The sequence below is a fragment of the Plectropomus leopardus genome, chromosome 1, assembly GCF_008729295.1.
Source record: "Plectropomus leopardus isolate mb chromosome 1, YSFRI_Pleo_2.0, whole genome shotgun sequence".
NCBI lineage: Eukaryota > Metazoa > Chordata > Actinopteri > Perciformes > Serranidae > Plectropomus > Plectropomus leopardus.
Window position 1 is genome coordinate 8,237,384 of NC_056463.1, and position 10,244 is coordinate 8,247,627.

Consider the following 10,244-nt stretch of genomic DNA (forward strand, 5'->3'; position numbering starts at 1 on the left):
TGACAAATCGCTCCAACTCAAGTGGATCAGTCCTCACGACAACTACAACAGAATCTGTCTTATTTAGACGTCACATCCAACATAGATCCGAACATCTAATTTGGATCACAAAATGTTTTTGTATGTGATATTTTTGTGTGTGAAAGATGTATGGAGTGTGTAGTTGCACCGCTTTTTACATAAGGTTATTGTTCATGAGTGTCGATGCAAACATCGTTATGGTTATAGTTATAGTGCTTGGTGTGGCTAGCCCTTAACTTGCAAAAATAATCATTTAATTGCAACATTGCAGTAAGCAGACCTTTTGCCCAATGAAGGTCGAATTAATGAGAGGATGCAATAAAACCAATAAAGTGACAGTTTTTCTGCAAGCATTACATTTTGCCTCATTTGCATCAATTTATGGTGGAAAATGCCCTTTAACTTCAAAATAAAAGCATGGGGCTACTTTCATGTTTTTATTGGCGCTCGCAGCAAAGTAACACTATGAACAAAGACGTCTGACAGGAATTTCGTGATCTCAGGAAGAAGGTCATTGTCTCATGTTGTATAATGTAACTGCCAACCTAGAAAGCAAAAGCTAGTGCTGTGAACAGTGAAGATTAATCACACTTCACAACTTAATTACAGTTTGTTGAATATTTGATTCAAAGAGAAGAGATTCAAAAATCTAAAGGCTAATATTAAAAAGTATCAGTTTGTTTTTTTGTTTTTTTTTATCTGAATTCAAACAGTATAATCAGGACGACTCATCAGAAACTCTATTGCAGGAAAAAAAACAGTAAACAGAAAGCGCTCCTGATCTGGCTGACTGCCCTACTCTGCTCTTAAATTGACGCTGCTTGGACTATTTTCACCCTCTGTTCTCCTTCATCTTGCATCTTGTGCACATCTACGTCCCACGGGCGTATTTCACCCGGAGTAACCAGTCAGACAAGTCATCAGGGTTTACTATTGTCCTAATAAAATGCCACAAAGCCGGGCATTCACCACCCAGGCAGCACACTGCATTAGTGAGACAAAGAGCCCGGGGAAAGGCACATTCATTTAGACAGATCTGCTTCTAAATGGTCAATTTACCAAGTCCGCTCCTCAAGTGCTTACAAGAAAACACAACTTGTGTCTCTCTCTCTGTTGTCATCTCAGGTCTTGGTACTCTAATGTACAGTACAGCAGGGCACTAAGGGTTTGGTGTCCTAATTTGAGGGAATGTTACAATGGTGCACTTTGTTATGTGTTGGAAAACCTAAATTGAGATGGATAAACTTAAATCCTGCAAAATCCTGTACCCTGCTCTTTGCTCTTTTGGCAAATGATACACAGCTTTCTGTGGCATAAAAGAAAGCTTCTTAGTATCAGGTGCTATTGTTCTGCTGTAAATCAACAGTAGGCTTACTGATAATCGCTGTTGTAATTAGAAATTAGGCCACGCTTCACCTTTAGGACCTGATTTAAGTCTCTTGTGTGCTTTACGGTGCACCTGCAGTGGTGCAGTAGAAGCACATGCCGAAAACACAGACCTACATCACGGCAAAATACTCCATCTTATAATGTTTTGGATCTGCTTCAAGATTTAATGGGTTCATCTTTGACCCATGCTACATCCCTCCAACAAGTGTCATTAAAACTGGGCCAGTAGTTTTCGTAATCCTGTTGACAAACAGACAAGCAAACAAACTGAACTAAAAACATATTCTGGTGAAAAAGGCTGAAGACAGCGGTTGGCCGATTAAGTGATTAACTGGTAGCATTTGTGAAATTGTAAAAACAGTTTTAATCAATTACTCAAGAGCTATACTTTAGTGCAATTTTGAGGTTCTTGTTCTTTTCTTGAGTATTCTCTTTCTGTTTTTCTCTATATTTCTGCTCGACTACATTTCAGAGAGAAATAATGTACTTCTTGTTCCACTACATTTATCTGACATCTTTAGTTACTATAAAAATTAAGATTTTAGCACACAAACATATGGAGGGCTTATAAAAAGGTTTTAATGTAATTGTAAATTAAACTACAGTTTATACAGTTGAAATGATTAGTGGGTTAATTTAAAAAAAAAAACTGCACTTTTAATAGTTTAATTACATTTTAGATTACAGTTGCATGCTTTCACTTAGGTAACATTTTCATTACAAGACTTTTACTTGCAACAGATTATTTTTTATACAGTGTAGTACCAGTACTTCGTTTTAATTTAATTTAATTTTTTGAATACTTTTTCAACCAATGCCAATTCGATGATATTGATTACAAATCAGAAAAACTATAAGATCCACAACGTTTGACAAAAGGTACCGTAAAATGGATGAAAGTGTTCTTACATGATTTGAAAGGAACATGTTTAAATACTCAAACACTTAATTGTCAACATTTACTAATGGATATATGCCCCGAGAGACTAAAACGTGTGCTACCACAATTTTGAGCTCTAGCTGCATTAAAAACACAGACATAGCTGAAACTATTTAAGTATGCATTTGGTTAAAATTTTAGACCAGACATATACCTTCTTTTACAGACATAAACAAACACAGAACTCCATTAGTGAACTCACTCACCGCTGTTTTTCATCCGTGTTGTGTGTAATTGATTTCAGGAGCAGCAGCCAAGGTTTCCCCTCCAGGATCTCCAGGTGGTTCATATTTACTCGTTAGATAGAAGCCTTCAGGCCTGGAGCAGGTACATATACATTCACAAATGCACGCGCACACACACACACACACACACACACACAAACATTTCCATAACATGAGCTGAAACTGTCTCTAACCTCTGACATAAACAGGAAAATCTGTTTGAATGTTGGTTGTACATTACATCATGTCCTGTTACAACACATCTGCAGCCAACTACAACAACTTGGAACGATTTTAGCTTCATTTACAGCAGCATGCGTGAGAATCAGTTTAATTAAAACAAGCAACATCCTATCGAGAGGCCCAAACCGACACAGTTACATCCTGGATGGCACTGTTTCCAGGTGTGCAACTGCACGGTAACATGTCTTTCTCAAGGGGGTGGAAGTAGGTCATGTCCATATCGCAACATCACATCAGAAATGAAAAGAGAAGGCAATAATTAAATGCTCCACCGCATGTGCAATGTGATTCCCGCGAGATAAGGCTTCACCATTGTGCTCTGTGTTAACAAACTGCACCAGTGAAATGCAGAAGTGCCAGCCAGGCTTGTCCATCTCCTCGGATCAGGTGGTGAACTGCAGTTGCTATGTAGGTCAGTGACTGAACGAGCAATAGTGCAGAAAACAATTGGGAAATCATACATTTGAAATTAAACAGAGACAGAGCAGAGATAAAGAAGCTCTAGGCTCCAGCTTCAATATGTAAAATATTACACTAATCTTAAAATCTGATGTGAAACAGCAGAACAAGACCATTAAAACATATTTAAGTGTAGTCTAAGTAATGCTTTATCACCCTCTATTGGCAACCAGGGAACTGGAGTGATATCTGCTCTAAAGCACTCTGAAAAATTGGCTAAATACTAATATAAATAATCCCGTAAATCCCATTTTGATAATAGCACAGGGAAAATAAATAGTTGAGAAAGCAGTGAATATTAAACCTATTAAACCCTGTGTCATACTTTTAAGCTTGTCATTTTGGGGACTAGACTTCATGGTCAACTTATTTACTCACACATCACTGACAGTATAATTTATGTATTTACATGATAAATAGATCAATTGCTTTCACTAAAACACATTGCAATGCAAAGTCTATGCAGAAGACGTGGGTTGACAGATATTATTTTTTCAGGGCCAACACTGATACGATTATTGGTAGTTAATGAGACTGATAAGCGATATTTGCAACCAATATGCATTTACAATAAGCCACACCCCTACTCTGCTAATTAAAGTACAATTCCTTACAGTTTTTAAAAACAGCGTATTTAATATTTCTGTGCACTGGGGTCCATCAACAGTGTTGGAATTCCGTAAATTGGGTTTTGTTTGATTTTGCTGTTTTCTAATCATTCATTAGAGGACATTTTTTCAGCCTGGGACACACATGACTGCCTAAAATTCCTGGCTTAGTTCAGCATAAATACTGGGGGCAACAAAACCTGCCTTGAGCTTTATGTGCAAAGGTGTATTTTGATCAGTTATTTGATTTAACAGACCTCCATCGGCTAGTCCAGATGTATCTACATTCTATTCGAGATAAATATAGATGCTTACTCTATGAAAAACAGCTAATATGGGTGTATTTTTTGTCGTCTACACTGAGAACTCGCCAACAAGAAGGCATGGCAATTCTGGGCGGCTACAATGAGTTCAACTGTACAAAAATATCTCAGCTACCTCAAAGTTTCAGTGTAAAACATTTCCTTTATCTCTTGCCAGAAGACCTCAAATGCAGAATGCAAAGCAGCCACATGTTAAACTGTGTTTTGATTAGTGGAGATTTGCAGTAACCACAGACACGCCCGAGCGTTCACAAACACGTTAGATAGCTTTACTATATTTATACATCCACGCGCCCACCATTGACTGAGAGCAGCCAGTTCACACCCATTCTCAGGAGAGCTGTCGAAACGCTTTCCTGGAAGGTTGGACCAAAACAATATATTACATTACATATTTTACATATTATATTTTGCATTTCAGCACAAAATAACTCCAGGGATGACATCAAATACAATATATTAGACATAGTTATAATATATAAGGGAGAATTTATTGTTTAAGGAATGACTCTTCTTTATTGGACCAAATCTCTTGAGTTAGGAATTTGGATTTAAGTCAGCTTGATTCAAGGTTTTATGATACTATTCATCATTTCATAGGATGAACTGCAGCTCATTATGTGGAATAAAATAAAAATCAGTTAGGGTCCTCACGGTTGGATAAAAAGCACAAAGATTACCATGGAATTAAATTTAATGTACTTTTTCGTTTTCCTCTTTAATCTCATCTTTTCCTCTGTCTCTGTGTGTTTGCATCTGCACTTCATCAGCTATTTGGATTTCTTTACTTTTCCTTCCAGCAACAACTAATTCAACCCAGAAAGTCCACTGCAGAAAGATCTGCGGCCCGTCATCGCAAATCAGCACATGTACACTTCCCATACAACCAGTGGCTTTGGTTACAAATAGCGCAGTATGTTTGAAGATGACACACGAGTAGTGAAACAAAGAAAAAATAGTTTTTGTACTTACGCTTTTTAGTTTGAGCCATTAAAGACAGAACTAGTTGCTCTAATGTGTTTGTTCAGATACTTTAAGTGACAGACATTGTGAAGATGTTTTGCTGGACATGCACTTTTATGTGTTCCTTCTGAGAGTCAGACAAGCAGATAGATAGCACTCTTTGTTTGCATGATAGATGTAACAGTTAGTGGATTAGCTCATCTTGGCACAAATACTGGAAACTGGGAAACAGTAAGGCTCTGTCTGAAGGTCACAAAATATTGCCTCCCTGCACCTTTAAAACAGCACATTACGTTTTGTGTAGCCTTGTTAAATGCTGTTGTTCAGATTTGCTGATAGGAGGATTTTGTTCGGACAGAGCCTAGCTCACTAGAGTGCAGAGTAAAAATCAAAAGACATGGTTCAGAGGTGTTTTAAAGGTCCAGTGTGTAGGATTTAGGGGGATATATTGGCAGAAATTGAATATATTATCATAAGTATATTTTTTAAGTGTACAATCACCTGAAGATAAGAATTGTAGTGTTTTCTTAACTGCAGGATACTGGTTCCCAAACTATGGTACAAGTTTCACTGGTGGTACATGAGCTCTCATTAGTGGTAGCCTACACAATCTCCAAAATATTTTTTTAAACTTAAATACACTAATTTAAATATATGTTATCTATATCGTGTTAAATATGAAATCCCTGAAATGTAATTTAAATAAATTTTGCCTTTTCAGTGGTATTTTTGTGATTATATCATCCTGCTTTGTGGTCATGTTCAGAAATGTAGCACGCTCGTACACCCATGATTAGTAACAAGCTAAGCTTTGATGGGAAGATATCAAGCGCGGGTAAAATGAATAGTTGAAAAACACCGCAAATGTGGCTCAAGATGACAGCTAAGCGAAGTGTCAGCCAGGAGAATATGATAAGTCAAGTCAGTTTTTTTGGGGGGGGGGGGGTGCTGTGAAGCCCTCTGCTGCTTATGATGACATTGGACTTTGATGAACATAATAAATTTCACATTGACAAGAAATGACTATGTGCTCAGCCGTTTGGGGCATGCTCTGTTACTGGGCTATAATGAATTTTGACTTGATCACTTTGTAAAGCGCTCTGGGTCCCCTTTGGGTATAAAATGTGCTATAGAAGTAAATTTGTCTTGTCTAGGGGCCTCATCTCCACTGAGCCAGATAACAAATAAACACTGACTTATAATGTGAAACTGCTTTATTAAGTATTTTTACAGGTTTTAATCACCTGGGCAGTTTATTTTGGAGAGAAAGAAACCTCTGTGGATAACTCGGCAGTGAACAAGGAATTCTAACGGGAAGATATTTTAATTGGTTGCAATCTGCAATCCTCACCACTAGATACTAAATCCCCCTTAAATCTTACACACTGTCCCTTTGATTCTAGTTATGTAATATTAAAGAGAAAATGCTCTCTAATGCAATTTCTTAGGCCTCGCCAGGTGAAATTATAATAAAATGCATGAACATTAATTGTACACTTCAGCATTTTTCTCTTTTGTAAGTCACTTCATAAACATGCACTTTCTTTTACAGCAAATTGTAACAAGAAACTATCATTTTACTGCCACAGTGTAAAATATTTCCACAAGATGTATGTTATTTGTAATTATATTCTCTCTGGATTTTGGCTCCAAAACCCCCTTGGCTAGGGAGAAATATTTGCACGATGTTCTGCACTGAAACACGGCACCTCTCACTCCATAAATTGATAAACTGTAATGCACTTGGATTGCGCTCTCAGCAGACGCGGACACATTTAATGCACCGCTGAGGTAATGCGTTCCTGGAAAACCTCCAGCAACGCAGCCTGTGTGTGATGATTTTACTGTGTGTGATACAGACCATTACCGTGAAGTTACAGTCAGCGCTCTCCATCACACCACAGAGGTCAGAGGTCACCTGCAGAGCATTCCAGGACAGACAATACGGCTCCCTGGAGGTATGGATGAGGCTGCTGCTTGTCTGGCCATCTGCTTCAACCTGCCCCCGTTTCTCTGCAGCTAAAACTGACTCACACGAACATACAGAGTTACAGTAGTTGGCCCCTGCCCTTTGTGCTTCTTAAGGTCACCAGAAGGCCAACTGTTCAGCTGAGACCGATAAACTATAGGTGCCACATGAGCTAATAATTATAATTAACTTGCTTCTTTTTATGACATGCCAAATTACAAAGTGCTACATACTTCTGCATACTTTAACCCTCTGAAATTTGAACAAAGCGGTTTGATTTCTTTTAAATATACATGGAAAGAAGGCAAGGAGTAACTTAACATGACTTGGCTCAAAAATGAGCACAAAATTTGTAAAAAAAAAAAAAAAAAAAAAATAACAAGAAATGCAACTTTTAAAAGATTACAATAAAATGACGAAAACTTGAAAACTATTCTAAAATATTTATTTTATCTATATATATTTTTTGTAACGTTATTTTAATTATTAAATGACTGATAGCAGTTTTCAGGAAACTTCCTTATTTTTTGGATGATTTTCTAATAATCCTCCCCTCTTTTTTAAAACAATTTTAAAGCTATTTTTCTTGTCACATTTTATTAATTTTTTGGAATTTTTGGGACATTTCTTGCCAAGTTGCTCATGGCTTTTTTCCCCATGTTATCGAGAGAAATCAAACCAGTTTGCTCTGGTTTCATGGGTCAAATAGCTTGGGAAAGGCATCTGAATGCAGCACAAGAAAACTTATGTCAATCCAGGTTTAAAGGGGTTAAATAACTGACATGCACTGGTTTTGGAAGAAGTATTCTGATTCTTTACTCCGGTGAAATGGAAAAATACTCTAATGTGAGTAAAGTCTGGCCTTAACCATTTCTTGATGTAAAAGTATGGATGTATAGTCAGAAGAAAGTTGTATGTATACATACATATATTTTTATTTTTAAAGGATTTTTTGGGGGGGGTCACTTTCTTGTTTTTTTTGTTTTTTGTTTTTTTTTTTTACTAATTTCCTGCTAATTTTTTGGTTCATATTTTGTTAAATTGCTCATTGCTTCCCATGTTTATAAAACAAGTCAAACCACTTTGCTAAATGAAGGCAGTTGCTCAGGTAAATTGTTCAGTGTTGGCATTTGACCAAATGCTGAAGAGTTTTATCTGCCAATTTAGGATTTAAAAAACAACCCAGTTGTTTTGCATTGACAGTTGCACATTTTACAGATTTCAACTCTTTTTTTCTTAATGGTTTTAAATCTATCTTTTTCATAAAAAAAACTATAGTAATATTGATCCAGAGATAAAAAACTCCATTAGAATAATTGACTTTAATTTTGGAAACATGGTGCACTTATAGGTATAAATGTACTATTTTTGGTGTTAAAGTGAGTAAATACTCACAGTAATTATGTTTGGATGACGGCAGAGCGATGTAATGTAATTAACCAAATCCTTCACTGTTTCATATTCACGTTATTCCACTTTCCATTCCTTCAGTGGAGATCTGCATGATTACTGTCACATAGGCTACTGTGTATTATATCTGTCAAAAAACCCCAAGGCTGCTTAGGTCTGCAGGTTCACATTCAAAGTGCCTCTTCAACCACCGCCCTGAGGATTTCTTGGTTTGCAGTCACACATCCAGCAGTTTTCACAGTGAGGCTTGGGGCCTCAGGAACTACTGAACTTAACTTGTACTTTTAATTAAACATGATTTCATTTAATTAAACTTCTTCAAGCTCCCAGTGTGTCTTGGAAAAAATGTGATAAGAAACCCTCCAAAGTCTTGTTAAATACAAAAACATTAAATGTGAATTTAAATATAATTTATTACTTGAAACATTTTAAAAATCGGAGCCATCCCCTCAGTTCAAGGTCTGATCGTCAGCAGGTTTGTTCAGGATCGATTGTGCTGGATTCCTGTCATACTCCTCGGACAGTGACCCTGTGAACCAGGCGTCTTCCTCCCTGGCCCCACGCCCCCTTTTTACTGCGGGAACTACACCACCTGTCAATCATTTAGGTTGTCATGGTATCCAGGTGGTCTAGCCTTTAAAGTAGCAAACTATTGAGCAAGTGACATGATGAATATTAATTGTATGATTGAGGATATGAGAACATGAAAGAAAAGTCTAATCCATAATACTTACACCGGACTGAGCAACACAAAACACTTAAAATAAAGTTCCTTTAATTGGAGTTTTCCAATATTTCAAGCTAAGTTGATGTAAATGTGTATAAACTGATGCAGAAGAGATCTATAGTATGTCTTTCATTGATAAAACGGCACACATCATGAAAAACCTTTTTTTTCCAATACTTACACTGCATGGAAACTTTTATTCTTGTGTTTTATACTTGTCTTGGTATATTTTACCTTTCTCTCATCAAGTCTCTACTCTTTAAAAAGTGTTTTTTACTGAATTTTAATGTCCTTTTATAGTAATAACATTGTCTTGCTTTTGATGTTTTATGTAATGCACTTTGAATGGCCTTTTTGCCAAAATGTGCTGTATATATAAATAAGCTTGTCTATATAAATAAACTTGACTTGTGCAGAAACAGTGTGAACTAACATGGGCTGCTGGTGTCCTTTTTAATTCAGATTGCATTTTTCAGGTAAATGGACTAATACTGAAATTAGATCCATTATATTTGTTTCATAAACTGTCAGAAAGTCTCTCTACTGAATAATTTCTAGTCTTTTCAAACTACATCAGATAATATTAAACAATTTGTATTCATGTATTTAATGACTTAAGTCTAGGATGGTTTTTGTAGCTTCTGAACAGCTAACATTTCAGAAAATACACATTTTTAACCCATGAAAACAGCGACAAGTTATTAAACGGAAACATGGAAGAAAACCAGCCACTGGTTTCCAGCCAATGCTCCATATGTAATCTATTAAAAATCAAGTGCTTCTGCCAACTTAATGTTTGAGCTTTATAATTTAGGGTGAGTTGTAGAGGTTACGTAAATTTGCTGTGCTGTCAAGAGTCAAGGTTTTCATGGTGGTCCTGCAAGTTGTGCCTCTATGACAGGATGGATAAAGTCTTGGCGCCCGAAATGACCAAAAACAAAGTAAAAAATAGCCACAAACACTTTTGG